This window comes from Choloepus didactylus, assembly GCF_015220235.1.
Source record: "Choloepus didactylus isolate mChoDid1 chromosome 23 unlocalized genomic scaffold, mChoDid1.pri SUPER_23_unloc10, whole genome shotgun sequence".
NCBI classification, from domain to species: domain Eukaryota; kingdom Metazoa; phylum Chordata; class Mammalia; order Pilosa; family Megalonychidae; genus Choloepus; species Choloepus didactylus.
Window position 1 is genome coordinate 391,093 of NW_023637591.1, and position 26,946 is coordinate 418,038.

General features: G+C 43.2%; 1 pseudogene; it reads left to right on the forward strand.

Moving 5' to 3' along the window:
* The first annotated feature begins 392 nt into the window (after positions 1 to 392).
* On the forward strand, positions 393 to 26,825 carry LOC119524949 (annotated as a pseudogene).
* The last annotated feature ends 121 nt before the right edge of the window (positions 26,826 to 26,946 follow it).

Here is a 26,946-nt window from a genome sequence, read left to right on the forward strand (position 1 = left end):
GGGCAAGGCCCAGTGGGGCCAGCGCACCATGGGGCCGGGCCTTGGCGACCTGGGAGGGGACCCAGGACAGGCGCGGGGCGCGGCCCGGCTCACGTGGACAGGCGCGAGCAGCTGAAGGTCCGCTGGGCAGGAGCCGGACCCCTTTCGTGCGCGCAGCGCTGGCCTGGGCATGGGCGGTGAAGGAGGAAGAGGAGGAGGAAGGATGTGGTGGCTTTGCCAAAAGAGGAAGGGAGGAAGGGCACGGCGTCTGACGAGCCCAGCGGCGGCGCGAGCTGCCTGGGGCACTGTCCTGAGCTCGCCCACCGGGTCCCCACCCCTGAGCTACACCCCACCGTGCCCAGCTCTGCGCGCTTCTGTGCCCCCGAGGGGAGCACGCCGGGGCTGCCCCTCATATGACAGGCGTAAGGTTTGACTTCCACGAAGGCGGCACCAACTGCGGTGGCCGGGAAGAGGGCAGGGCGCACGAGCATGGCGTCTGCACCGGGCCCAGGGACCAGGGCGAATACCCGGTCTCTGGTCGCAGGACTTCGATGTGGCCCAGCGACAACACCTCCCAGGGCTACTGGGCGCAAGACAAGCGGCACTGGCTGGGGGTGGTGAAAGAGAATAGGCGGATGTGCGGGGCGTGGGGTGGGAGGAAGGAGTGGTCACGTGGTTTCAAGGGGGCTCTGTGGGGTCCGGCAAAGCCTCTGCACCCCACCTCGCTGCGAGGGTGCCTGGAGTAACCGGCTGCAAGGCGGATACTGCGTGGAGACCTATCGGGACGCAGGCACCTACCTGGGCCAGCGGGCCGGCGCCATGGGGCATGGCTGCGGCGTGCGCCACAGAGAACCCCATGGCCTGGCCACGGTGACCCGCTCGCCGCCCGCACCTCCCGGGCCTCGCTGCGCCAGGAGCAGAGCAATGGCCGCGCGCTCCACGACGCAGCGGCACCTTCGGGCTCAACTTCCCCACCACGCCGACCTCTCAGCCGGGAAGAAGGGCGGCCTCTTCCGAACAGGCTCCCTTCTCAGAAGTATGAAACTTTGAAAGTCAGAATCTAAATTTTCCCTCTCTGGCAAGCGCAGTTGGGTCCGCAGCGATGTGCCCATGAGCAGAAGTGTTCCAGCGATGCCAAATCTTCAATTAGTTTCGGCGACGTGGATTGAGATTTTTGCCCCGTGGAAGACCACGGCGATGCCACCACCACGGAAACCTACATGGTCGCGTGAAAGAACGACAGAAGCAATGGTTTCGGCCTCAGGGAGCGCTCCAAGGGCAAGGAGGGCATGTGGGCAAATAACAAGAGGCATGGATATGGCTGTACCGTGTTTCCTGACAGCGCCAAAGAAGAGGGAAAATACAAAAATAATATTCTGGTCGGGGGAGTAATGAAGCAGCTTATACCAATAAGAAACACAAAAACTACGGAGAAGGTGGACAGAGTAATTGAAGGTGCACAAAAGGCAGCCACCACAGCAAGAACTGAAGTGGAAATAGCAAATTCAAGGTATGTAAATGCGGGATGGATGGTTTTGCTGGGTAGTTCAAATCAATGGAATATCAGAAATATCTGGTGTTTGAGTCTGCTGGTGACATCACCAAAGATGTAGGACTGCCAAAAGTGAAAGGTGGGAAATGATTAGACCCAATAGAAGGGAAATTGGAAATGTACCTGCACTTTTCTGAAATTAACTTTCTGTCGACAGAATTGTAGAAGGTGTGTTTGAGCTCCTCTTCCTGTTTTAAATTACTTTCTTAATATTTAACAGTGTGACAGATCTTACTCAGGCCCTCGGCATTTCCTGAGTCTAGGAAGTTACATTCTTTAAAGAAGAACCTCTGAAATACTGTCACAGAGAGCACTGTGCTTTCTGTGCCAGATAGAAACTGTCAGTCCACCATGAAATGTATTCAGTATAAATGTGTACCTTTATTATTCTAATATTTAAATTGGAGTTGTGCTCAATTTCCCCTACAAAATTATCCTAATTCATGAAATTCCATTGTTGATGCCTCGAAGGTGAAATTGGTTTTGAGAAATCCACAAAGATCTAAATGTGGCAAAAATGGAAAGTTGTGTGACAGAATGTAGCATGCATTGTTTAAAATAGCAGCGCTTATGTGTATGTAAAGACAAATGGCCTAATAAGCCTCAGAAAAATCTCCGCTACTTTGCAGGAAAGGTTAGATCACCGGTATATTGAAAGGAAAAGGATGAGGGAAGCCTGGGGTGGGCAGATGTGCCTCTAACCAGTCAATATTGGAAGAAGTTAGGGCAGCGGGAAAGGCTGGAGTCATTAGGAGAAAACTGGTTATAGGTTGAGAAGTGGGGAGTAAATGGGCCCAAAAGGATGAAATGATTGAAGTTTTACCATTAATAGTTGAGTTCTGGGATCAAGCAAGAAGGATCTATTGGGCATAGAATTTTCTTAGGGATAGATGTCATGACAAAAAACAAAAGATATGATTATAAACAGAAACTTTTCTTTTCAGGCTGAAGTGGGTACTGAATAATCACACTTTTGTGTGACTTGAAGCATAAATTTAGTATAGAATGTTAAAAATATGCTTCCTGCTTCAGTAATACTCATCCATAAAGTAAACCCCATTTGAAACCACAAAAAAAAAAAAAAAAAAAAAAAGAGAGCGAGAGAGAATTTCTTCAGGTTTTTATTCTTGGCATTCAGTTAATAAGGCACACTTTTAATTTGGTTCAGCCATATGAAATTCTGATCTTTGATATTTTTAGTGTACAAAAATGGCAATTTTTTGTGGTTCCACCTAATATTTCCAGATGTTTCAGTTTCCTTTTTTTAATGACTCTAAGACTGATATATACTTCTGAGCATTTGAACCACTCATAGAAACATGGAAGAAATTGCAGGGGTTTTTGTGTTATTTTTAGACATATAATGTGTTAAAATCTCTTTTAAGTTTTCCACTTGTGTTCACATCTAATCTTATTTTAAAGTTAATATTTATTGTTAATTAGCACAAACATTCATGAAGGGTCTCTTCTGTCATCTCTGCCTCTAGTTCTTCATAGTTTTCTCTGATCATCAAGCACTGGATCAATCCACTTGCTTTTCAGTTTGCTTATAGATAGGAGACTTGGCACATGTAATCTTGTTGGCTTTCTTGGCCCTCAGCTAACATGGAGTTAGTGACATACATTTTGCTCTGCCCTACCTCCTAATTTTAAGTGCACTCCTGGATTCTTCTGTTTTATGTTCAAGTTACAACCTACTAATATACTTGAGGTAGTTTAATCTTGCCCAATGGAAATAAACCAGTGAAGGACACTCTAGGATATGACTTTCATATGCTTGTTCTAATTATTGACTTTTATGATTCGTTAAAATTAGAGGACTCTGCCTAACAGAAGAGGATTGACTAATCATGAGGCAAAGATGACTTCTGATGATACCAGTATCATAAAACTCTTTCTCCAGTCCTAGCAACATTCAATCTGTTGAAAACCTTTTGAGGTAGGTGGAGTACTGTATTATGTAGTGTATGCTAAATGAATCTTTGGCTTAAGACCTTATATTTTGGCCAGTTACCTATTTCATAAAGATTATACACAGCTATTAAAAATATGCCATTACAACGTGGAATATGACTCCCGGGGAGGAATGTAGACCCAGCATCGTGGGACAGAGAACATCTTCTTGACCAAAAGGGGGATGTGAAAGGAAATGAAATAAGCTTCAGTGGCAGAGAGATTCCAAAAGGAGCTGAGAGGTCACTCTGGTGGGCACTCTTACGCACACTTTAGACAACCCTTTTTAGGTTCTAAAGAATTGGGGTAGCTGGTGGTGGATACCTGAAACTATCAAACTACAACCCAGAACCCATGAATCTCGAAGACAGTTGTATAAAAATGTAGCTTATGAGGGGTGACAATGGGATTGGGAAAGCCATGAGGACCACACTCCACTTTGTCTAGTTTATGGATGGATGAGTAGAAAAGCAGGGGAAGGAAACAAACAGACAAAGGTACCCAGTGTTCTTTTTTACTTCAATTGCTCTTTTTCACTCTAATTATTATTCTTGTTATTTTTGTGTGTGTGCTAATGAAGGTGTCAGGGATTGATTTAGGTGATGAATGTACAACTATGTAATGGTACTGTAAACAATCGAAAGTACGATTTGTTTTGTATGACTGCGTGGTATGTGAATATATCTCAATAAAATGATGATAAAAAAATATGCCATTAACCTTTTAAATTTTCCTTGTTTTCATTGTTTTAGTCCCATTTCTAGTTTCCTTGCTTTCAGAATACTTCAGACACGGTGTTTTGCAACTTGTTTATGGAGAAAGTAGCTGAAGGAGTGATATTCCTCTTATAAAAGCTCTGAGTTTAGAATTCTGCATTATTTTTAAAAAAACTTTTTTTAAAATAAAGGAAAGAGAAAAAAAGACATGAAGTGATTTCACAGGGAAGGGAAGAAAATGTTCACAGTGATGAGGTTAGTTTTGGGAAAAAAATGGTCCATGTGAGGTCCCTGCATCTGTCTGTTTGAAGATCCTTCCCAGGGGCACATCAGGGTGAATGTGGAGCAGGAATGAGAGGAAGCAGATTCTCATGAAGAATCTTCTCCCCCAGGTGGTCTGGGTGGGTCTGAAAAGGCCCCAAGGACACTGAGCTGCAGCTGAAGAGCCTGAGGGTGAGTCTTGGCTGGTGTCCCCACCATGGCCTAGGAGGCTCTTCTTCTTGGCTCCTGGATTTCAGCTCAGGTGAGCAGAAAGGACTCTGCATTCTTGGGGAGCTCAGGTGAAAGCAGATGTCTCAGGATGACCCCTTGCCTCCCACAACAACTGTGTCTCTGCTGTTGGTTACAGGGGCAGATTCTCAGACCTGGTGACCCAGGAGCCATCACTGTCAGTGTCTCCAGGAGGGATGGTCACACTCACCTGCAGCCTCAGCTCTGGGTCTCTAATGTTAACAACCTCAGCTGGGACCAGCAGACACCAGTCCAGCTCCCAAGATTCTTATCCATACCATGAGCAGCTACTTCTCTGGGATCCCTGATCTCTTTTCAGGCTCCATCTCTGGGAACAAAGTCACCCTTACCTTCATGGTGGCTCAGTCTGAGGATGAGGCTGAGTATCACTGCACTCTCTCTATGGGTAGTTACCCCATGGGGAAGCAACCAAAACCTCTTCTTATGCTCAGAATAGCTCAACCCTGATCAGGAGGTGTGAGAAGAGAGAATAGAAATGATTAACAGCAGAATGAGGGAAGGGAGGGCACCAGGCAGTGTTCCCATGTCCAGTAGTTCATTGCCACATGCCTCCTGCAGTCTGTCCCAGGCAGCACATCTCCAGTGTGCACCCCTCTCCCCACTGTGCTTCCTCCAAGGTTCTGCTTCCTCCCTCCCTCTATGCCAGTAGTCATGAGGGAAGGGAATGGAAGCTGCAAAATATGGAAAGGGATAGAGAAAATGAGGAATGCTGACAGTTCCAGTAAGAATTGTATTATTCAAGGGACATCAACATACACATCATCATGTATTATTTTATCATGGATACAAAATATTTCATAGAACATTTATATATATATATATTCGTATGCATGTGTACATATACATATACATATATATTCATATACCAGCAATTGTGTCTTTTCCTCATAAACCAGATATTTATAATTATTCCACAGTGAACACTATGAAGGAAAATACACATTTGATAGCATTCATATTGCAATCCTGACAGATCCATTTACTGTTCTCTGAATATCCTTTTCAGATCTCCTTGTTTGGGGGGCATCATTTAATTAGCTTTGGTAGATGTTTACACATCTCAAAAGGATGATTTCCAAACTCTAATGTTAACACCAGAATATGATGGGTGTTCAAATGCTTGATGAATTTTGAACATTTATTTGTTCTCTTACAAATTGTACACATTGTGAGCTACTCTGGGACCACATAAATTTTGTAGATGATGTGGAACATGACACATGTATTTCTTCTCACAGGTGCTTGAACCTGGGATAAGAGACTCTAGTTCATCTTTGAGGGGCCCTTGAGACGGAATGACAGGGAGGCTGGGGCCATTTCTAGCACCCAGCTGTGTGCTGCAAGAGAGAATTTCCACCTGCAAAACAAGTGAAAAATTAAGGTGGATTTCACAGAAAAGCTTATATGAGACATAAAATGGACGTATCAGCTATAACCTTCATTCATTCATTTTCTTTTCTTTATTTTTTTGAAAAATTGTAGGTTTACAGAAAAATCATGCAAATATTCAGAGTTCCCATTTATTGCCCATCCCCTTATATTAACATCTTATGTTAGTGAGGCATATTTGTTACAATTGATAAAACAATGTTATAGTTGTACTATTAACTGTAGCCCATGGTTTACATTAGGGTTTCCTGTTTCTGTTGTGTAGTCTTAGGTTGTCTTTTTGTTTTAATTTTTACTCCATCAATGTATGTACAACCTAAAATTTCCCCTTTTAAACACATTCAAATATATAATTCAGTGCTGTTGATTGCATTCATAATGTTGTGCTTCCATCACCAGCATCCACTACCCCAACTTTTCCATGACCCCAAATAGAAACTCTTCACAATTTAAGCATTAACTCCTTATTTCCTACCACCACTTTGTAACTTATACTCTAGTTTCTGACTCTGTGTATTTGTTTATTCTAATTATCTTATATCTGTGAGATCAAACATTAGTTGTCCTTTTGTGTCTGGCTTATTTCATTCAACATGATGTCTTCAGGCTTCATCATGTTGTCATATGTATCAGAACTTCATTCCATTTTACAACCAAATAATATTCCATTGTGTGTGTACACCATATTTTGTTTATCCTTTCCTTGGTTGATGGACATTTAGACTGCTTTCATCTGGTAGTTGTGAATAATGTCACTATGTACATTCATGTGAAAACATCTGAGTTCTTTCTCTCAATTCTTCTGGATCTATACTTAGGGGGATTGCTGGGTCACAGGGTAATTCTATTCTTAACTTTCTTAGGAACCACCCAAGTGTTTTTCACTGCAGCTGCACCATTTTACATTCCCACCAACTATGAACTAGTTTTCCTATTTCTCCACATTCTCTCCAACATTTGCACTTTTCTGTGTTTTTAATAGCAGCCATTCCAGTGGGTGAGAGATGCTGTATCATTGTGGTTTTGTTTTATATTTCCCTGATGGCTAATGATGTGGAGCATATTTTCATGTTCTTTTTTGGCCTCCTGTGTTCTGTCCCCACATACCCACACCACATCCAGTTCTTAACCCTCTGCAGCAGCCCATGGACAGTTTGCATCTCCTGCCTGTGCCTTGCTCTGGAAAGGGTGAGCATTTTCCCTTTCTTTTCTCTTCTATGAACATCTCTTTCCCCTCAGCAAACTTCAATTCACACTTCAGGGGCCGCTGCAAACACCACCTCCCCTGTGGGCTCCACATGGGGGGTCCTGCTCTGCTCTCTGCTCCTGTGCCATTTTCCCCTCAGCTCAGAGCAGCTGGCAGGCTCCCAGGTCATGATTTCACATGTGTCCCTCAGAGCAAGTCTCCTGTCAGTGACAGCTACACCCGGATGACAGACATGGGGGCCTCTAGGGATTACTCTGACCCGTGTAAAAGAAAAAGAGTCAGGGACTCATGTGAAGGTGGGGAATGGAGCAGTCCAAGAGAAGCAAAGCTTCAGGGCTCCCAGGTCTAGAAGGAGGGAGAGTTAGACCCAAGGCCGAGATGGGGCTCTGGGCGTTCTGCAGAATGGGTGCTCACACCTGGGTAACTCTCAGCTGACAGGAGGCTCCAGTGCTGAGATCCCTGTGGGGATCCAGTGGCTGGGTCCTTTTTGGGCCTGGCAGAGTGTCCTGCACAGGGGTCTGTGTGTCCCAGCAGCTGCTTCCCTGTGGGCCCCACTCATGGCTGAACTAGAGCATCAGTCTTCCTCCCTGTCCACAGGCCCTGCTCAGGGTCTAGAATCTAGCTCTATCAGGGGGGCTGGGTCAGAGGGGAGGTGGGCCTGAATTTTCCTAAGAGGTTCCCCCCTCTGGAGGCCCATGGGGAGGGGATAAGAGAGGCCTGGGGCAGACTCCTTCATTGTGGGCCACACAAAGTCATGCCCACCATGGCCTGGACCCCTCTCTTCCTAATGCTCCTCTCCCCCTGCACAGGTAGGGACAAGCCTCAGAGACCCAGGGTAGCCCCCTAGACTACCTCAGCCCCTCTGGCTCAGACCCCAGGCAGCCACACTCTTCCCCTTGCCCATCACTGTGCCTTGTCTGTGCAGATTTCCTCCCCAGCCTGTGCTGACTCAGTTGCCCTCTCTGCATCCCCAGGAACTCAGGGACAACAGCCAGACTCACCCTCACCCTGAGCAGTGGCCTCAGTGCTCACAGGGGAACATGGACTGGGGCCAGCAGAGGCCCGGGAGTGTCCCCTGGTCCTTCCTGTGCTGCTCACACTCAGCCCAGCAGCAGGGATACAGGGAGCCTGGGGGAGTCTCTGGATCCAAGGATGTCTCAAGCAATGCAGCATATTTGTTCTTCTCTGGGCTCCAGCTGGAGGATGAGGCTATTACTGCCAGGTGCATGGAAGTGCTGATCACAGGGGCAGGGACAGATGGGGACATGGGACAGAGACCCTCAGCCCCATAGTTTCCAACCTTATGATGCTTTTACTGTAGGGGTTAATAAATTTATCCATAATCACATTAAAGCATAGCCCCTGGGTACTGTGGCACCATAACTGCTATTTTTACATATATTGCCCAGGAAGACCCTAAAGACTAATAAGAGAGAAACAGCAAACATTTATACCCAGTCTAATAACCATAAATAACAGAGATGAGGCAGATCTTACCTCTAACCTGTTCATTTGAGACTGGCTCCATCTTACCCTCTGTGGGCCTTGGGGGCTAAAGTCATGGGTCTTAGCATCCCCTTATCCCAGAGGCATTAGGATAGGAGACTGGGACTTCTCTCCACCCACACAGATGTTGTTTGCCCCTCAATGACTGCCTTTCTGAGGGAGTATATGAAATGTTTACTTAAGAAATACCCTGCTTACAGCTAGAGCAGAAACATGCCCAATGCTGGGTGGAGGTGGGTGTCCTGTAAGCTAGAGTTTGACTCTTTGGACTGGGTGGAGCCTCCTTTTGGGGCTGCCAGTGGTGGCCCCTGAGTGAGTGAAGGCTGAGATGTGAGGGGCAGGGGCACACTGCATTCCTCTGCTCGCTGACCTGTGGTGCTAAGGACCACTCACTGCCTTCCTCACGGCCTTCCTGTCCCTGGACATTCCTGGCCACTCCCATTCCCTTCCTTCAAGATTCTCTGCCCCTTTATCTATCAGCCATCTACTAGAAAACCAGTTTTTGGAGTAATTAAGATTATTACTTTTGCTTTAGTTTCTTTCTAAGGGAGGAGCTGGCAGTGTGGGAATCTTTCTTTTTGTGTTGTTGGATGTTCTATGTTTTTTAGAAAACAGATCTTGGTAGGTTAGATGTCTGGAATTTAGCTTTATGATATCTCTTGGAGGCTGAAAAAGCAGGATTTGGGCCTCCATCATCTAAGGAGGGGCCCTAACTCTGCCTTTGCATTGCTCTGCCTGGGGTTCCAGACCTGACCACCAAGTGTACCTTCCACCACTGTTCCTGCTCATACATCCTTCCTCCTCCCTCATCTATGGGCACCAGTGTCTCTTACTCCAAGTGGATCTCCTGGATTATCACTCCCCTTGACTCATTTCCCCTTTCTGGGCCTGTCTGGAAGTTCCCAGACAGACTCAGCTACTGGGAGTCTTCTAGGAGTTGGCAACTTCAGAGCAGCTATGCTTGCCTTGTTCAGGTCTTAGGGTCACTGGATTTGGGGAAGTCGAGGCCCAGAGGTGTTGCCCCTGCCAGTCTCCCACACTGGGCCACAACACAGCCTTCAGGACAACACAGGTCTCTGGTTCTGCCCTTCCAAGGCTTTGGGGGCCTGGATGGGAGTGGGGCAAGAGGGGCTCATGTCTGCAGAGATGCCTCCTTCAAAAAGTAACCAGTAGGTGTGACATTAGGGTTGGGCAACTTCAAGAATCCACAGACATTATCAAGAGATTAATCCACCGCCATCAGCCCCCCTAGCCCCAGCAGAGGCTACCACTGAGCACTGATATGGTCACCAGTTGCCCAAGGCCCCATAAGATTACAGGGGGTAACAGAAGAGAAGCCCCCCCCATATCTTTAATTTTAAGAGGACACTAGAGGAATTAGGGACATTAAAGTAGTCTTTTGTCCCCAGTTCCCTCTTTCTGGTGGAGTAACAGAGTCTGTTTCAATGACCTAACTTTCACATGGGACAGAGTTAGGTGTCAAAGATGTTCTAACCCAGGCACAAAGTTAGTTTCAAATACTAGTTAAATCTATTTTTCTTTATTTTCTTTATTTGCACAGAAGCTGGTAATATAGAACCTATGCATGAACAACTTTATATGAATAGTGTTTGTACTTGGTTTACTGGATTGGTATGATATGTTATATTTAAGTTCCTTGAACACTGTTCATCCCCTTAATGTGTATGAATGTCTGAGGCATTGTAACTTAAGGGACATCTGTGTGAATAAAGTTATTTGTTGGGGTCAAAGAAGCCATATGTGATTTGAAAAAATATAAATGATGAGGCAGAATTGATTACAAAGTTCTATCCATAAGGGACCTGGAACTGAAGGTAAAACCCATCCAGAAGACAACACACAATGAGTCTTACAGAATATTGCATATATTTATATTCTCCCCCAACAGTGAGTAATCAGAAGGTGAAGGTGGTCAAGGCCCTCGGGATCTGCTTTGTGCCTCCACATCAGAAATGCCCCTGGAAAGATAAACCTCATGTCCTTCCTCTACTCCAGGAGCACAAAACCACCAGGGGTCAGGGCCAGGCCTCTGGGAACCCAGAACAGGGCCTGGACATTGGATGTTGTACCCTATGAATACATCAATTTGAAATAAAATGCTGTCACTGGGTCAAACCTGTAAATATCCCTGGTAACTCTGCAGATGGGCATTAGCTAATTTTTTTTTGTACTACTTAAGTTTAGCAAATTCTCCGTGTGGGTAATAGAATCCTGTTGACCCACTTCAAATCAAAATTTATGAATTTCTTGTAAATTAAAAGCAGAAAGATTTATTTTTTGAAATGTTTCCACCATTTTGGATCCCCCCAACTCTCCCTGCCCAGTTTTAAATCTTTCTTTAACATGCTGTTAATTTCATGTGAAAATATGCCAGGTCCTTGGAATGTGATGTGTATAAATAAAAGTTATTTTAATTTCATTGTCATGTTAAATTTAGAGGAGAATCTTCTCCTTGTTAAAAGTTTCCAGCACAATTATTCTGTAGTCTGCACTTGTGTTTATTTCAAAGAGGAAAGTGTTTCCAGGGGCCCATGTTCTCATCTATGCAGATTCCCCCTTCAACAATGAGCTTGTAGAGTGAAGATGCAGAAATCCACAGCTCTGGCTTAGCCAGTTGTTGAAATGATCCTCAGCTAAGGGTACATTTAAAAATATTTTCTATTTAAATTTCAAATCTTAGCTCCTATTTTGTTTAAAGCAATTCACCATTGTTGATGCCTCCAGGTGCACAAAAGGATTCCCTTTTCCTCTGTGCTCCATGTGAATATCCTCAGGGGAAATGACCAGGAGCAGAAGGTCCCCAGCCAGGATTGTGTGGGGTCCCTGCCATTGTGAGAGTCACTCCCTTCACAAACACACCCAAAAAAATGCCCCTAAGAACCCTGGAGATTTAGAGAAAAGCCTTTTCATGCCCTGCTCTACCCATCTTGGAAGGGCCTTACAAGCACAGATGCCTTTCCTCTGGCTGACCCTGTGTCCATCCCCAAACCATGCCAAGTCTGCAGCTCCCAAAATGTGCACCTTGTCCCCTGCACCTTGTCTGCCTCACTGACTCTCTCACTGTGTGGTGAGAACAGGGCTCAGAGACCCAGGGTGTCCTTCTAGCCTGGATGAGTCCCTCTGCTACCCACTAAGGACCCTGTGCCTCTTATAGAAGACTGAGCATCTCTGCCTAGTGGCAGGACCCCATTGCCCATGCAGATCCACCTCCCCAAGCACCTCCTTTGTGGGCCCCCTAATGAATGAGCTGCTCAGGTCTCAGCACCCAGAGTCCTCTGCATTCTCCCTCCCTTGATCCTCATGTGTATTGTAACATGGCCATGTGCCCACAGCTGCTCCTTCCCCTGTTACAGGAGCCCCTCAGTGAGAAAGGCCCTTTATTAATGACTGTTCTCTTGGGGCACAGTGGGCAGCATTGTGCATGGTATTTGGGGACTGAGAGTCAACAGGCAACAAGGCTGAGGCCTCCACAATGTTTCAGCAGAGACTGAAGTTTGATCAGTGGGCAGCAGGTGGCATTGTGGGTCTTTCCCAGAAAATGCACAGGGGCTGTCCACCCCTGTGCAATCCCCCAAAGGCTCCAGGGCTGGGGAATTCTTCCTTTGTTTGCTGATGGGAACTCTGCTCGATCACTCTGGGCTAGGAAGAGACTCCTGCCAGCTGCTCTGCAGAGGTTCCAGCAGGTGCTTCTTCCATGGCCCCTACTAGAGGAAAACCTTGGTTTCACCCTCAGGCCACTAATTCTAAAGAACCAGGATCAGACCTAGGTTAGGACTCAAAATAGAGCAGGAATCACCAGGAGGAAAATAAATTTCCATAAACAGCCCATCCTCCCTGTTGCCCCCAGCATGAAAGAGAGGTTAGGGCAGGGGATCCTCAGCTCAGGGCCTCAGGGCCTGTGTCCACCATGGCCTGGACTCCTCTCCATTGTGCAGGTGGGGCCAGGCCTCAGGGACCCAGGCCATCCCTCCTGTGTGCATCAGTGACTCAGGCTCAGATCCCCAGCAGCTTACCCCTGACCTCTGCTCCATCAATAATAATTGTCTGTGTCTGCAGGTTCCCTCTCCCAGCCTGTGCTGACTCAGCTGCCCCCCTCTTTGCACCCCAGGAAGGTCTGTGAGACTCACCTGCACCCTGAGCAGTGGCTTCAGTGTGGGCGACTTCTGGATATGCTGGTTCCAGCAGAAGCCTGGGGGCCCTCCCCAGTATCTCCTGAGATTCAAGTCAGACTCAGATGAGCACCAGGGCTCTGGGGACCCTAGTCACTTCTCTGGACAAAAGATGCCTCAACTAACTCAGGTGTTCTGCACTTCTCTGGGCTGCAGCCTGAGGATGAGGCTGACTATTACTGCTGGACATGGACAGGGGCTCTAAGACTTACACACAGCTTCAGACTCATGGGGAAGGGAGACAGAAACCTCCCCTCTGCTTCTCCCACCTGGTGCAGTCACTCTATCACTGCCTGTGGCCTCGTCTCCCTTACATGGGTGACTTCTATTGACACTCCTAAAGCCAAGACTTGATTTTTCTGGAACCACTGGATGTGAAAATATCTTCTCCTTTTCATTCAATCTAATATTTAATTTGACTAATTGCTAATATCTTCCACCCTGATCATGCCTACATAGGCCAAATTTGATTCTTGGGACAAATTATCCTTCCAAGGAGATGATGAATGAGGAAGGAGATGGTTGATGCAACCATCCCCATTCCCATCCCAAGGCCTGATCATGACTCACAGATGTGTGTGTCCTGAGAGCTTCTGGTTGATCAGCTGGACCCACTATTTCTCAAACAAGCTCTTCCTCAGACAAGTTGCTTGCCCTCCTTCTTTCCACATCTAGTAATTCTACCCTGGCTCCAGAAGCTGTTCTTTCTTTCCCAGTGGCTCTGGGGATGTTGAGCCAACAGACTTCTCCTTGGAGTCATGTGACTCTCTCTGTGACCTCCTAGCAGGCACTGGGACATCCAGGGTCAGGTTATATCACCCACCTAAGTCCAGCCTGGTAATTTGTGCCTCACTTTTTCATTCCAAGATGATTTCTTGCTCATGCCAATGTATAGATAAGCCTGGGACACAAAGAGATTAAACATCTGAATGTATGATGATGAATGAAGACAAATGAAGATGTTCTATCTCCACAAAAGACATGGAGTAGGATCAGGTGGGTGTAGGGAAGCTGGGTAACCCCTTATTAAAAAGATGCACATCAGGGATGTTACTTCTCCTGGAGCACAGACCCCAATCCATCTCACTGTCCAGGGCACACCCAACCTCTGCTTCCCATCAGGCCTCTGCAGGTTACTCTGTACCTATTTCTGTAAATGTCCCTATGAAATTTACAAAACTTTCCTATGAAATTCTCTAAGAAATTATGCTAAGATATGAGTCTTTTGACTCAAAAGAATAAAAATTAAAGCCTGGAAGTTAATATATAGGAAAAGGGAGTTAATGCTTAAATTTTACAGTGTTTCTATTTGTGATGAAGTAAAATATTGGTATTGAATAGTGGTAATAGTAATACAAATTGTGAATTTAATTAACAGCACTGAATTATGTAATTGAATGTGGTTAACAGGGGAAAAAGAAAGAAGTAATGCAACCCCAGAAAAGGGTGCATGCTTTCATGGCTATTTGATTTCTGAAAAGTATAAGAAGCAATTCAATAGCAAAAAGTCAGGACTTTTTAACAATTGAATGTCTGTAGGGAAAGACAAAAGGAATCTAGATGCCTACTTCACACCATACACTTAAACTAATTTGAGTTGTATGATAGACCTAAATGTCAACCCTGAAACTAAAAGGTTTTAGAAGTAACTTGAAAAATGTCTTTGTGACTTGGGGATCTGTAGTGATTTCTTAAACAGGACCCAGAAACAGTTTAAATATGAAAATATTGGCAACTTCCTCAAACTTGGAACTTACTCTCATTCAATGATACTGTGTTGCTTTGGAGCTGGATTTTAAATCAAATATTGAGTTCTAGGCACAACAAAATATTTTGCCTAGAATTCAATCAAGTCCCCCAATAGATTGTAAAATCTCATACAAGAAATGGCAAATGCAGAGGCTGCATAAATGATCTGTGGAAGGTACGTGGTCTTAGAAGAAGATACTGGCACTTAGGATGTGCTACAAAGAAGCAGGTCAAGTGATGGGACCCAGTTTGTGTCATAATTAGATTTTAGTATTTACTTATTTGTAGATTGATTATTTCTTGTCACTTTAGGATGCCTTAGCTGGAAAGCCAAGGAATCCATTTCTCCATTCTTTCCTCATCCTTTCCTTTGCCTCTCTTTTCTTTTACTTTTTTGTCTGGTTATAAAAATTGTCAATAATCATCCATGTTTTTCTTTCTGTTTTACATCACAAATTGATGTTGATTTTCTTTATATGTTATCCACAATAACACGTATTAGAATTTTAAGGTTTCATTGGTTAGGAAGCTTGACTATATAAGTAAGATAAATGCTGAACTTAAATCAAATGTTTCTTTTTAAAATCCTTTCTTATTAGTGGATTGTCTATCCTTATATAAATACATACAATTTTGTCAGATTTTGAAGAAATCTTGTTCCATGGTTTGCTTAAGAGTGTTAATTACAAGTCTGTTTCATGGTAAAAAATGCAGAGAGCTTTCTCTCATCTCAAGTTATTGCCAGCTTACAAATGCAATTACAACATTAGCTTGAAAATTCTCATTCTCTGAACTTTGTAAGACTATAAAAGAGAGGAATAAAAATACAGGATATGTGTCTCAAGTCTAACATGTCCATGGTACAGGTTCTATTGCACAAGGTGTCACCTGTACAATATGTCAATTGTGCAAGTTCTATTCATGAGACTGGTGTCTCCTATATAATGGGGGAGCCTCCTACAACTGCCAGAGTCACGTGCTTATAGGGATGGACAACATCAAGGGTGGGTGTGAATTTGGAGGAACTGGAACTCTCCCAATGTGCTGTGGGGTGCACACTGTGTCCGCCACTCTGGGAAACAGTTTTCCTGTGTGGATCACAGGTATGTGCACCTGTGACTCTGCATTCCCACTCCTGGCTACATGTACCCATATGGCCTGAATGAGGCATTGCTGTTATATCCACCCAAAGTCCTGGAAAGCCTCTTTCACAGCAGAATTTTTCTGAGTACTCCTCTGGGGAAGCAATACCATGTATAAATGTAGAAGGAATAAACTTACTGTGCTATATCCTTACAATGATTTCTACTTACATGACATTTCAAATGGAAAAAAAACTTTTGATTTACACAGCAGCAACTTGAAATTCACATGATATTCACAAATAATATCCAGCCAGACACAAAAGTTTCCATACTGTGTGCTGCCATTGACAGGATGTGAGAAACAGAGAAATCCAAAATATGGTATCTGCTGGGGGTACTGATGGGAAGCAGCAAATGAGCAGCTGTTGGGGACTGGACATGTTTTTTTATGTCAATCAGAATGTCAGCAATATATTTGTTTACATTCCCAATAAACCACCCACCTGTGTACTTTTAATTTATGAACTTTACAATATGTAAATTAAGTATTGATTAAAAAACAAGAAATGTGGAAAGTAAATTTTTCACAAATCAATCTTCAGACCCCACTGGCTTCCATTGATTTCTATGAAATCTTGAGAGAAGTCATGCCAATGTTGTACACATGGTTCCAAGTAATATATACAGCAGGGTCACACTTTCATCAGATCAGGAGATTCTTGATGCCAAACACAGGAAGGGAGTGGAGAGGAAAGGTAAATTACAGGGCAAACTCTTCTGAATATGGATGATGGAATGCAACCAAATATTTGCAATCTGGATGCAGAGAATAGAAAGGAGACTGGGATTTTATGGTGGGATTTCCATGGGTGATAGGTGAGGACACAGGTAATTGAGTGCAGCCTTGGAGAGTGGTGAGAAGGGACAACCCCTTAGCGGATGAGCTCATGGAGCCTAAGGGAAATAGGGTCTGGTGGTGCTCAGGGGATTCCTGGGTGGGGTCTCCAGCTGTGGCTATAGAGGCTTCTCTGATAGGAGAGGGGACTCTTTCCCAGACAGTGCTCAGCCAGGATAGTAAGTTAAAGGCAAAGCTAATTATTAGCAGAGCTGTCATTGTCCTTTTTTATGAGCCAGCTTGTGAGCCAAGCAGAGTGCTGGTCACTCAGGGTGGTGAACTGACTCATGGAAAGAATCACCTAAAGCAGATGACAATGTGAATATTGTTGGATGACATGACCAAAAGTTTGGACATCATCTGGTCCTTCAGAGGGACCTCATTTGGGGGAATCTGTATCATAATTTGGTTCAAGGCATTCACTTTTAGGCAGGAGTTTTGATGAGGATTTGAGCCCATCTCTTCCCTGTAATAAAGGACCTTGTGTCCTATATTACAGATCCTGGAAGGTGAGTTGAAACCCCTGAAATTTTCTGAGTGATGTAACTGACTCCACTTCCTTCCTGAGATTCCACACTCATTCATGATTGTGGCCATGCAGGGCTGACATGGAGATCACAGAGCAGGGCACTTATATCCTGACACCATCCCCTGTCCTGGGGCCATGAGCACTCTTGCTGGAGGCAATCACTACAAAATGTATTGCTTATACCTGCCAACTTTAAAATTGAACTCTTCTAGAGTCCTTATGGCTTATCTGCCATGTTTCTTAAGGCTTTACTTGCATATTCTCATTTTAATCTCATAACATAAACTCATAAATAAGGCTTATTAAAATTTTCATATGACAATGCAGCAAATTGACCACCAAGGGGTTATATAACTTTCCCTACCTTCTGTGTCCTCTAAATGGGGTTTGAAGCCAGTTGTTCAGGTGCTGGCACCCATGCTGTGTTCAGTTGCTGAGCTGTGCCACCTTCCTATACTGTCTCATCTATATAAATGCATTGGCTCTCACATCTGTCTTTTGGGTGTTTGAAAATAAAATGGGACATGGGGCAAGATGGCGGACTGGTGAGCTGTATGTTTTAGTTACTCCTCCAGGAAAGTAGGTAGAAAGCCAGGAAAAGCGTGGACTGGACACCACAGAGCAATCTGACTTTGGGCATACTTCATACAACACTCATGAAAACGTGGAACTGCTGAGATCAGCAAAATCTGTAAGTTTCTGTGGCCAGGGGACCCACACCCCTCCCTGCCAGGCTCAGTCCCGTGGGAGGAGGGGCTGTCAGCTCCGGGAAGGAGAAGGGAGAACTGCAGCGGCAGCCCTTATCGGAAACTCATTCTACTGATCCAAATTCCAACCATAGATAGACTGAGACCAGACGCCAGAGAATCTGAGAGCAGCCAGCCCAGCAGAGAGGAGACAGGCATAGAAAAAAACAGCACAAAAAACTCCAAAATAAAAGCAGAGGATTTTTGGAGTTCTGGTGAACATAGAAAGGGGAAGGGCAGAGCTCAGGCCCTGAGGCTCATATGCAAATCCCGAAGAAAAGCTGATCTCTCTGCACTGTGGACCTTTCCTTAATGGCCCTAATTGCTTTGTCTCTTAGCATGTCAATAACCCATTAGATCTGTGAGGAGGGCCCTTTTTTTTTTTTAATCCTTTTTCTTTTTCTAAAACAATTACTCTAAGAAGCCCAATACAGAAAGCTTCAAAGACTTGCAATTTGGGCAGGTCAAGACAAGAGCAGAACTAAGAGAGCTCTGAGACAAAATGCAATAATCCAGTGGCTGAGAAAATTCACTAAACACCACAACTTCCCAAGAAAAGGGGGGCATCTGCTCATAGCCATCATCCTGGAGGACAGGAAACACTCCTGCCCTTCACCAGCCCCATAGCCCAGAGCTGCCCCAGACAACCCAGTGTGATGGAAGTGCTTCAAATAACAGGCACACACCACAAAACTGGGTGTGGACATTAGCCTTCCCTGCAACCTCAGTTGATTGTCCAAGAGTTGGGAAGGTGGAGAGTGTGAATTAACAAAGCCCCATTCAGCCATCATTTCAGCAGACTGGGAGCCTCCCTACACAGCCCAGCAGCCCAGAACCGCCCAGGGGGGATGGCACTCACCAGTGATATAGCACAGTCATCCCTCAACAGAGGACCAGGGGGTGCACGGCCTGGAAGAGGGACCCACTCAAAAGTCTCAGGAGCCATACACCAATACCAAGGACTTGTGGGTCAGTGGCAGAGACAAACTGTGGCAGGACTGAACTGAAGGATTAGACTATTGCAGCAGCTTTAAAACTCCAGGATCACCAGGGAGATTTGATTGTTTGAGCCACCCCCCACCTCCCTGACTGCCCAGAAACACGCTCCATATACAGGGCAGGCAACACCAACTACACACGCAAGCTTGGTACACCAATTGGACCCCACAAGACTCACTCCCCCACTCACCACAAAGGCAAAGCAGGGGAGAACTGGCTTGTGGAGAACAGGTGGCTCGTGGATGCCACCTGCTGGTTAGTTAGAGAAAGCGCACTCCACGAAGCTGTAGATCTGATAAATTAGAGATAAGGACTTCAATTGGTCTACAAATCCTAAAAGAACGCTACAGAGTTAAGCAAATGCCAAGAGGCCAAAAACAACTGAAAATTATAAAGCATATGAAAAAACCAGACGATATGGATAACCCAAGCCCAAGCACCCAAATCAAAAGACCAGAAGAGACACAGCACCTAGAGCAGCTACTCAAAGAACTAAAGATGAACAATGAGACCATAGTATAGGATACAAAGGATATCAAGAAGACCCTAGAAGAGCATAAAGAAGACATTGCAAGACTAAATAAAAAAATAGATGATCTTATGGAAATTAAAGAAACTGTTGACCAAATTAAAAAGATTCTGAACACTCATAGTACAAGACTAGAGGAAGTTGAACAATGAATCAGTGACCTGGAAGATGACAGAATGGAAAATGAAAGCATAAAAGAAAGAATGGGGAAAAAAATTGAAAAAATTGAAACGGACCTCAGGGATACGATAGATAATATAAAACATCCGAATATAAGACTCATTGGTGTTCCAGAAGGGGAAGAAAAGGGTAATGGTCTAGGAAGAGTATTCAAAGAAATTGTTGGGGAAAACTTCCCAAATCTTCTAAACAACATAAATACACAAATCATAAATGCTCAGCGAACTCCAAATAGAATAAATCCAAATAAACCCACTCTGAGACATATTCTGATCACACTGTCAAACACGGAAGAGAAGGAGCAAGTTCTGAAAGCAGCAAGAGAAAAGCAATTCACCACATACAAAGGAAACAGCATAAGACTAAGTAGTGACTACTCAGCAGCCACCATGGAGGCGAGAAGGCAGTGGTACGATATATTTAAAATTCTGAGTGAGAAAAATTTCCAGCCAAGAACACTTTATCCAGCAAAGCTCTCCTTCAAATTTGACGGAGAGCTTAAATTTTTCACAGACAAACAAATGCTGAGAGATTTGCTAACAAGAGACCTGCCCTACTGGAGATACTCAAGGGAGCCCTACAGACAGAGAAACAAAGACAGGACAGAGAGACTTGGAGAAAGGTTCAGTACTAAAGAGATTCGTTATGGGTACAATAAAGGATATTAATAGAGAGAGGGAAAAATATGGCAAACATAAACCAAAGGATAAGATGTCTGATTCAAGAAATGCCTTCACTGTTTTAACGTTGAATGTAAATGGATTAAACTCCCCAATTAAAAGATATAGATTCGCAGAATGGATCAAAAAAAATGAACCATCAATATGTTGCATACAAGAGACTCATCTTAGACACAGGGACACAAAGAAACTGAAAGTGAAAGGATAGGAAAAAAATATTTCATGCAAGCCTACAGCCAAAAGAAAGCAGGTGTAGCAATATTAATCTCAGATAAAATAGACTTCAAATGCAGGGATGTTTTGAGAGACAAAGAAGGCCACTACATACTAATAAAAGGGGCAATTCAGCAAGAAGAAATAACAATCGTAAATGTCTATGCACCCAATCAAGGTGTCACAAAATACATGAGAGAAACACTGGCAAAACTAAAGGAAGCAATTGATGTTTCCACAATAATTGTGGGAGACTTCAACACATCACTCTCTCCTATAGATAGATCAACCAGACAGAAGACCAATAAGGAAATTGAAAACCTAAACAATCTGATAAATGAATTAGATTTAACAGACATCTACAGGTCATTACATCCCAAATCACCAGGATACACATACTTTTCTAGTGCTCACGGAACTTTCTCCAGAATAGATCATATGCTGGGACATAAAACAAGCCTCAATAAATTTAAAAAGATTGAAATTATTCAAAGCACATTCTCTGACCACAATGGAATACAATTAGAAGTCAATAACCATCAGAGACTTAGAAAATTCACAAATACCTGGAGGTTAAACAACACACTCCTAAACAATCAGTGGGTTAAAGAAGAAATAGCAAGAGAAATTGCTAAATATATAGAGATGAATGAAAATGAGAACACAACATACCAAAACCTATGGGATGCAGCAAAAGCAGTGCTGAGGGGGAAATTTATAGCACTAAACGCATATATTAAAAAGGAAGAAAGAGCCAAAATCAAAGGACTAATGGATGAACTGAAGAAGCTAGAAAATGAACAGCAAACCAATCCTAAACCAAGTAGAAGAAAAGAAATAACAAGGATTAAAGCAGAAATAAATGACATAGAGAACAAAAAAAAAATAGAGAGGATAAATATCACCAAAAGTTGGTTCTTTGAGAAGATCAACAAGATTGACAAGCCCCTAGCTAGACTGACAAAATCAAAAAGAGAGAAGACCCATATAAACAAAATAATGAATGAAAAAGGTGACATAACTGCAGATCCTGAAGAAATTAAAAAAAATTATAAGAGGATATTATGAACAACTGTATGGCAACAAACTGGATAATGTAGAAGAAATGGACAATTTCCTGGAAACATATGAACAACCTAGACTGACCAGAGAAGAAATAGAAGACCTCAACCAAACCATCACAAGCAAAGAGATCCAATCAGTCATCAAAAATTTTCTCACAAACAAATGCCCAGGGCCAGATGGCTTCACAGGGGAATTCTACCAAACTTTCCAGAAAGAACTGACACCAATCTTACTCAAACTCTTTCAAAACATTGAAAAAAATGGAACACTACCTAACTCATTTTATGAAGCTAACATCAATCTAATACCCAAACCAGGCAAAGATGCTACAAAAAAGGAAAACTACCGGCCAATCTCCCTAATGAATATAGATGCAAAAATCCTCAACAAAATACTTGCAAATCGAATCCGAAGACACATTAAAAAAATCATACACCATGACCAAGTGGGGTTCATTCCAGGCATGCAAGGATGGTTCAACATAAGAAAAACAATCAATGTATTACAACACATTAACAAGTCAAAAGGGAAAAATCAATTGATCATCTCAATAGATGCTGAAAAAGCATTTGACAAAATCCAACATCCGTTTTTGATAAAACCACTTCAAAAGGTAGGAATTGAAGGAAACTTCCTCAACATGATAAAGAGCATATATGAAAAACCCACAGCCAGCATAGCACTCAATGGTGAGGGACTGAAAGCCTTCCCTCTAAGATCAGGAACAAGACAAGGATGCCCGCTGTCACCACTGTTATTCAACATTATGCTGGAAGTGCTAGCCAGGGCAATCTGGCAAGACAAAGAAATAAAAGGCATCCAAATTGGAAAAGAAGAAGTAAAACTGTCATTGTTTGCAGATGATATGATCTTATATCTGGAAAACCCCGAGAAATCGACGATACAGCTACTTGAGCTAATAAACAAATTTAGCAAAGTAGCAGGATACAAGATTAATGCACATAAGTCAGTAATGTTTCTATATGCTAGAAATGAACAAACTGAAGAGACACTCAAGAAAAAGATACCATTTTCAATAGCAACTAAAAAAATCAAGTACCTAGGAATAAACTTAACCAAAGATGTAAAAGACCTATACAAAGAAAACTACATAACTCTACTAAAAGAAATAGAAGGGGACCTTAAAAGATGGAAAAATATCCCATGTTCATGGATAGGAAGACTAAATGTCATTAAGATGTCAATTCTACCCAAACTCATCTACAGATTCAATGCAATCCCAATCAAAATTCCAACAACCTACTTTGCAGACTTGGAAAAGCTAGTTATCAAATTTATTTGGAAAGGGAAGATGCCTCAAATTGCTAAAGACACTCTAAAAAAGAAAAATGAAGTGGGAGGACTTACACTCCCTGACTTTGAAGCTTATTATAAAGCCACAGTTGCCAAAACAGCATGGTACTGGCACAAAGATAGACATATAGATCAATGGAATCGAATTGAGAATTCAGAGATAGACCCTCAGATCTATGGCCGACTGATCTTTGATAAGGCCCCCAAAGTCACTGAACTGAGTCATAATGGTCTTTACAACAACTGGGGCTGGGAGAGTTGGATATCCATATCCAAAAGAATGAAAGAGGAACCCTACCTCACCCCCTACACAAAAATTAACTCAAAATGGACCAAAGATCTCAATATAAAAGAAAGTACCATAAAACTCCTAGAAGAGAATGTAGGAAAACATCTTCAAGACCTTGTATTAGGCGGCCACTTCCTAGACTTTACACCCAAAGCACAAGCAACAAAAGAGAAAATAGACAAATGGGAACTCCTCAAGCTTAGAAGTTTCTGCACCTCAAAGGAATTTCTCAAAAAGGTAAAGAGGCAGCCAACTCAATGGGAAAAAATTTTTGGAAACCATGTATCTGACAAAAGACTGATATCTTGCATATATAAAGAAATCCTACAACTCAATGACAATAATACAGACAGCCCAATTATAAAATGGGCAAAAGATATGAAAAGACAGTTCTCTGAAGAGGAAATACAAATGGCCAAGAAACACATGAAAAAATGTTCAGCTTCACCAGCTATTAGAGAGATGCAAATTAAGACCACAATGAGATACCATCTCACACCGGTTAGAATGGCTGCCATTAAACAAACAGGAAACTACAAATGCTGGAGGGGATGTGGAGAAATTGGAACTCTTATTCACTGTTGGTGGGACTGTATAATGGTTCAGCCACTCTGGAAGTCAGTCTGGCAGTTCCTTAGAAAACTAGATATAGAGTTACCATTCGATCCAGCGATTGCACTTCTCGGTATATACCCGGAAGATCAGAAAGCAGTGACACGAACAGATATCTGCACGCCAATGTTCATAGCAGCATTATTCACAATTGCCAAAAGATGGAAACAACCCAAATGTCCTTCAACAGATGAGTGGATAAATAAAATGTGGTATATACACACGATGGAATACTACGCGGCAGTAAGAAGGAACGATCTCGTGAAACATATGACAACATGGATGAACCTTGAAGACATAATGCTGAGTGAAATAAGCCAGGCACAAAAAGAGAAATATTATATGCTACCACTAATGTGAACTTTGAAAAATGTAAAACAAATGGCTTATAATGTAGAATGTAGGGGAACTAGCAATAGAGAGCCATTAAGGAAGGGGGAACAATAAGCTATTTAACGTTCTGGGGATGCCCAGGAATGACTATGGTCTGTTAATTTCTGATGGATATAGTAGGAGCAAGTTCACAGAATTGTTGCTATATTAGGTAACTTTCTTGGGGTAAAGTAGGAACATGTTGGAAGTTAAGCAGTTATCTTAGGTTAGTTGTCTTTTTCTTACTCCCTTGTTATGGTCTCTTTGAAATGTTCTTTTATTGTATGTTTGTTTTCTTTTTAACTTTTTTTTCATACAGTTGATTTAAAAAAGAAGGGAAAGTTAAAAAAAAAAGAAAACAAGGAAAAAAAAAAGTTGCAGTGCCCCCTTGAGGAGCCTGTGGAGAATGCAGGGGTATTCGCCTACCCCACCTCCATGGTTGCTAACATGACCACAGACATAGGGGACTGGTGGTTTGATGGGTTGATTCCTCTACCACAGGTTTTACCCTTGGGAAGATGGTTGCTGCAAAGGAGAGGCTAGGCCTCCCTATGGTTGTGCCTAAGAGCCTCCTCCTGAATGCCTCTTTGTTGCTCAGATGTGGCCCTGTCTCTCTAGCTAAGCCAACTTGAAAGGTGAAATCACTGCCCTCCCCGCTACGTGGGATCAGACACCCAGGGGAGTGAATCTCCCTGGCAACGTGGAATATGACTCCTGGGGAGGAATCTAGACCTGGCATCATGGGATGGAGAACATCTTCTTGACCAAAAGGGGGATGTGAAAGGAAATGAAATAAGCTTCATTGGCAGAGAGAATCCAAAAGGAGCCGAGAGGTCACTCTGGTGGGCACTCTTACGCACACTTTAGACAACCCTTTTTAGGTTCTAAAGAATTGGGGTAGCTGGTGGTGGATACCTGAAACTATCAAACTACAACCCAGAACCCATGAATCTCGAAGACAGTTGTATAAAAATGTAGCTTATCAGGGGTGACAAGGGGATTGGGAAAGCCATAAGGACCACACTCCACTTTGTCTAGTTTATGGATGGATGAGTAGAAAAATAGGGGAAGGAAACAAACAGACAAAGGTACCCAGTGTTCTTTTTTACTTCAATTGCTCTTTTTCACTCTAATTATTATTCTTGTTATTTTTGTGTGTGTGCTGATGAAGGTGTCGGGGATTGATTTGGGTGATGAATGTACAACTATGTAATGGTACTGTGAACAATCGAAAGTACGATTTGTTTTGTATGACTGCGTGGTATATGAATATATCTCAATGAAATGAAGATTAAAAAAAAAAAAACAAAAAACAAAAAAAAGTCATAATGCTGAGCAAAATAAGCCAGGCACAAAAAGAGAGATATTGTATGTTACCACTAATGTGAATTCTGTGAAAAATGTACAATGTTTTATACTGTAGAATGTAGGGGACCTAGAGATACCAATTAGTGGAGGGGGAATGATAATCTAATAAGAACAGATAAACTATGGAGGGTAATCTCAATGTTATGGGAATGCTCAGGAATGATTATGGTTTGTAAACTTTCTTGGATATAGTAAGATCATGTTGGAAGCAATAGAGTTATTTTAGGTTTTTTTTTTTCTCTTATTCCTTTGTTTTCTTAGGGGTTGTTAATTTTCTTGGGGTATGGTAGGAACATGTTGGAAGCAATGTAGTTATTTTAGATTATTTGTTTTTCTTACTCCTCTGTTTGGACATGGTTTATTAATTTTCTTGGGGTATGGTAGGAACATATTGGAAGCAAAGTAGTTATTTTAGGTTATTTGTTTTCCTTAATCCATTGCTTTGTTTGAAATGTTGTGGGGTTTTTTTGGTTGTTGTTTGCCTGTTTGTTTTTAATTTTTTGATAAACAAAGTTAAAAAATTGAAAAAGAATCAGTAGAAAAATGGGAGTAAAAACTAAATGACAAATAGGGTGGGATGGGGGGATGGTTTGGGTATTCTCTTTTCACTTTTATTTTTTATTCTTATTCTGATTCTTTCTGATGTAAGGAAAATGTTCAGAAATAGATTGTGGTGATGAACGCATAACTATATGATCATACTGTGAACAGTTGATTGTATACCATGGATGACTGTATGGTTTGTGAATATATTTCAATAAAACTGAATTAAAAAAAAAAAAAAAAAAAAAACAACTAGGTCCGCATATTGGTTTTGTAAAAGTTAAGCTTAATTTTAAACCAGCACGTCCCTCCTCTAGAATGAGTGGGTGAAACGCAACATGACGAGCTGTCTCCTTGTCGTCCAGCCCTTTCTACTTGGTGTTTGCTGGTTTCTGCGTCTGTCTCAGAGATGCACGGCCGTAAGCGTCCTTGTCGGTCCGCAGCTTCTCGGGGGCGCGGGGGGATTGTGTGCGGTGCTGTCTGCAGCCCAGCCCGGCTGGTGCGTGAGCTGACGGGTGGGGTTGACTCCATGCCCGCGGCTTCCCCCTCTTCCCGGGCCCCCTGCCTGGAGGGTGCAGCCCCCTGGGGAAGTGGGGCTTGTCCCGCCATGTGCCTCAGCCAAGGCGCTGAATGACCGTTTGCCTTCAGGGTGGCCCCGTGGCTCGGGGAGGTCACTCCAGCTCCAGGGAGGGTGTGCAGCGCGGGCTCCGGGGCTCAGAGTCCCGGGTTCAAATCCCAGCCCTGCCCTGTGCTCT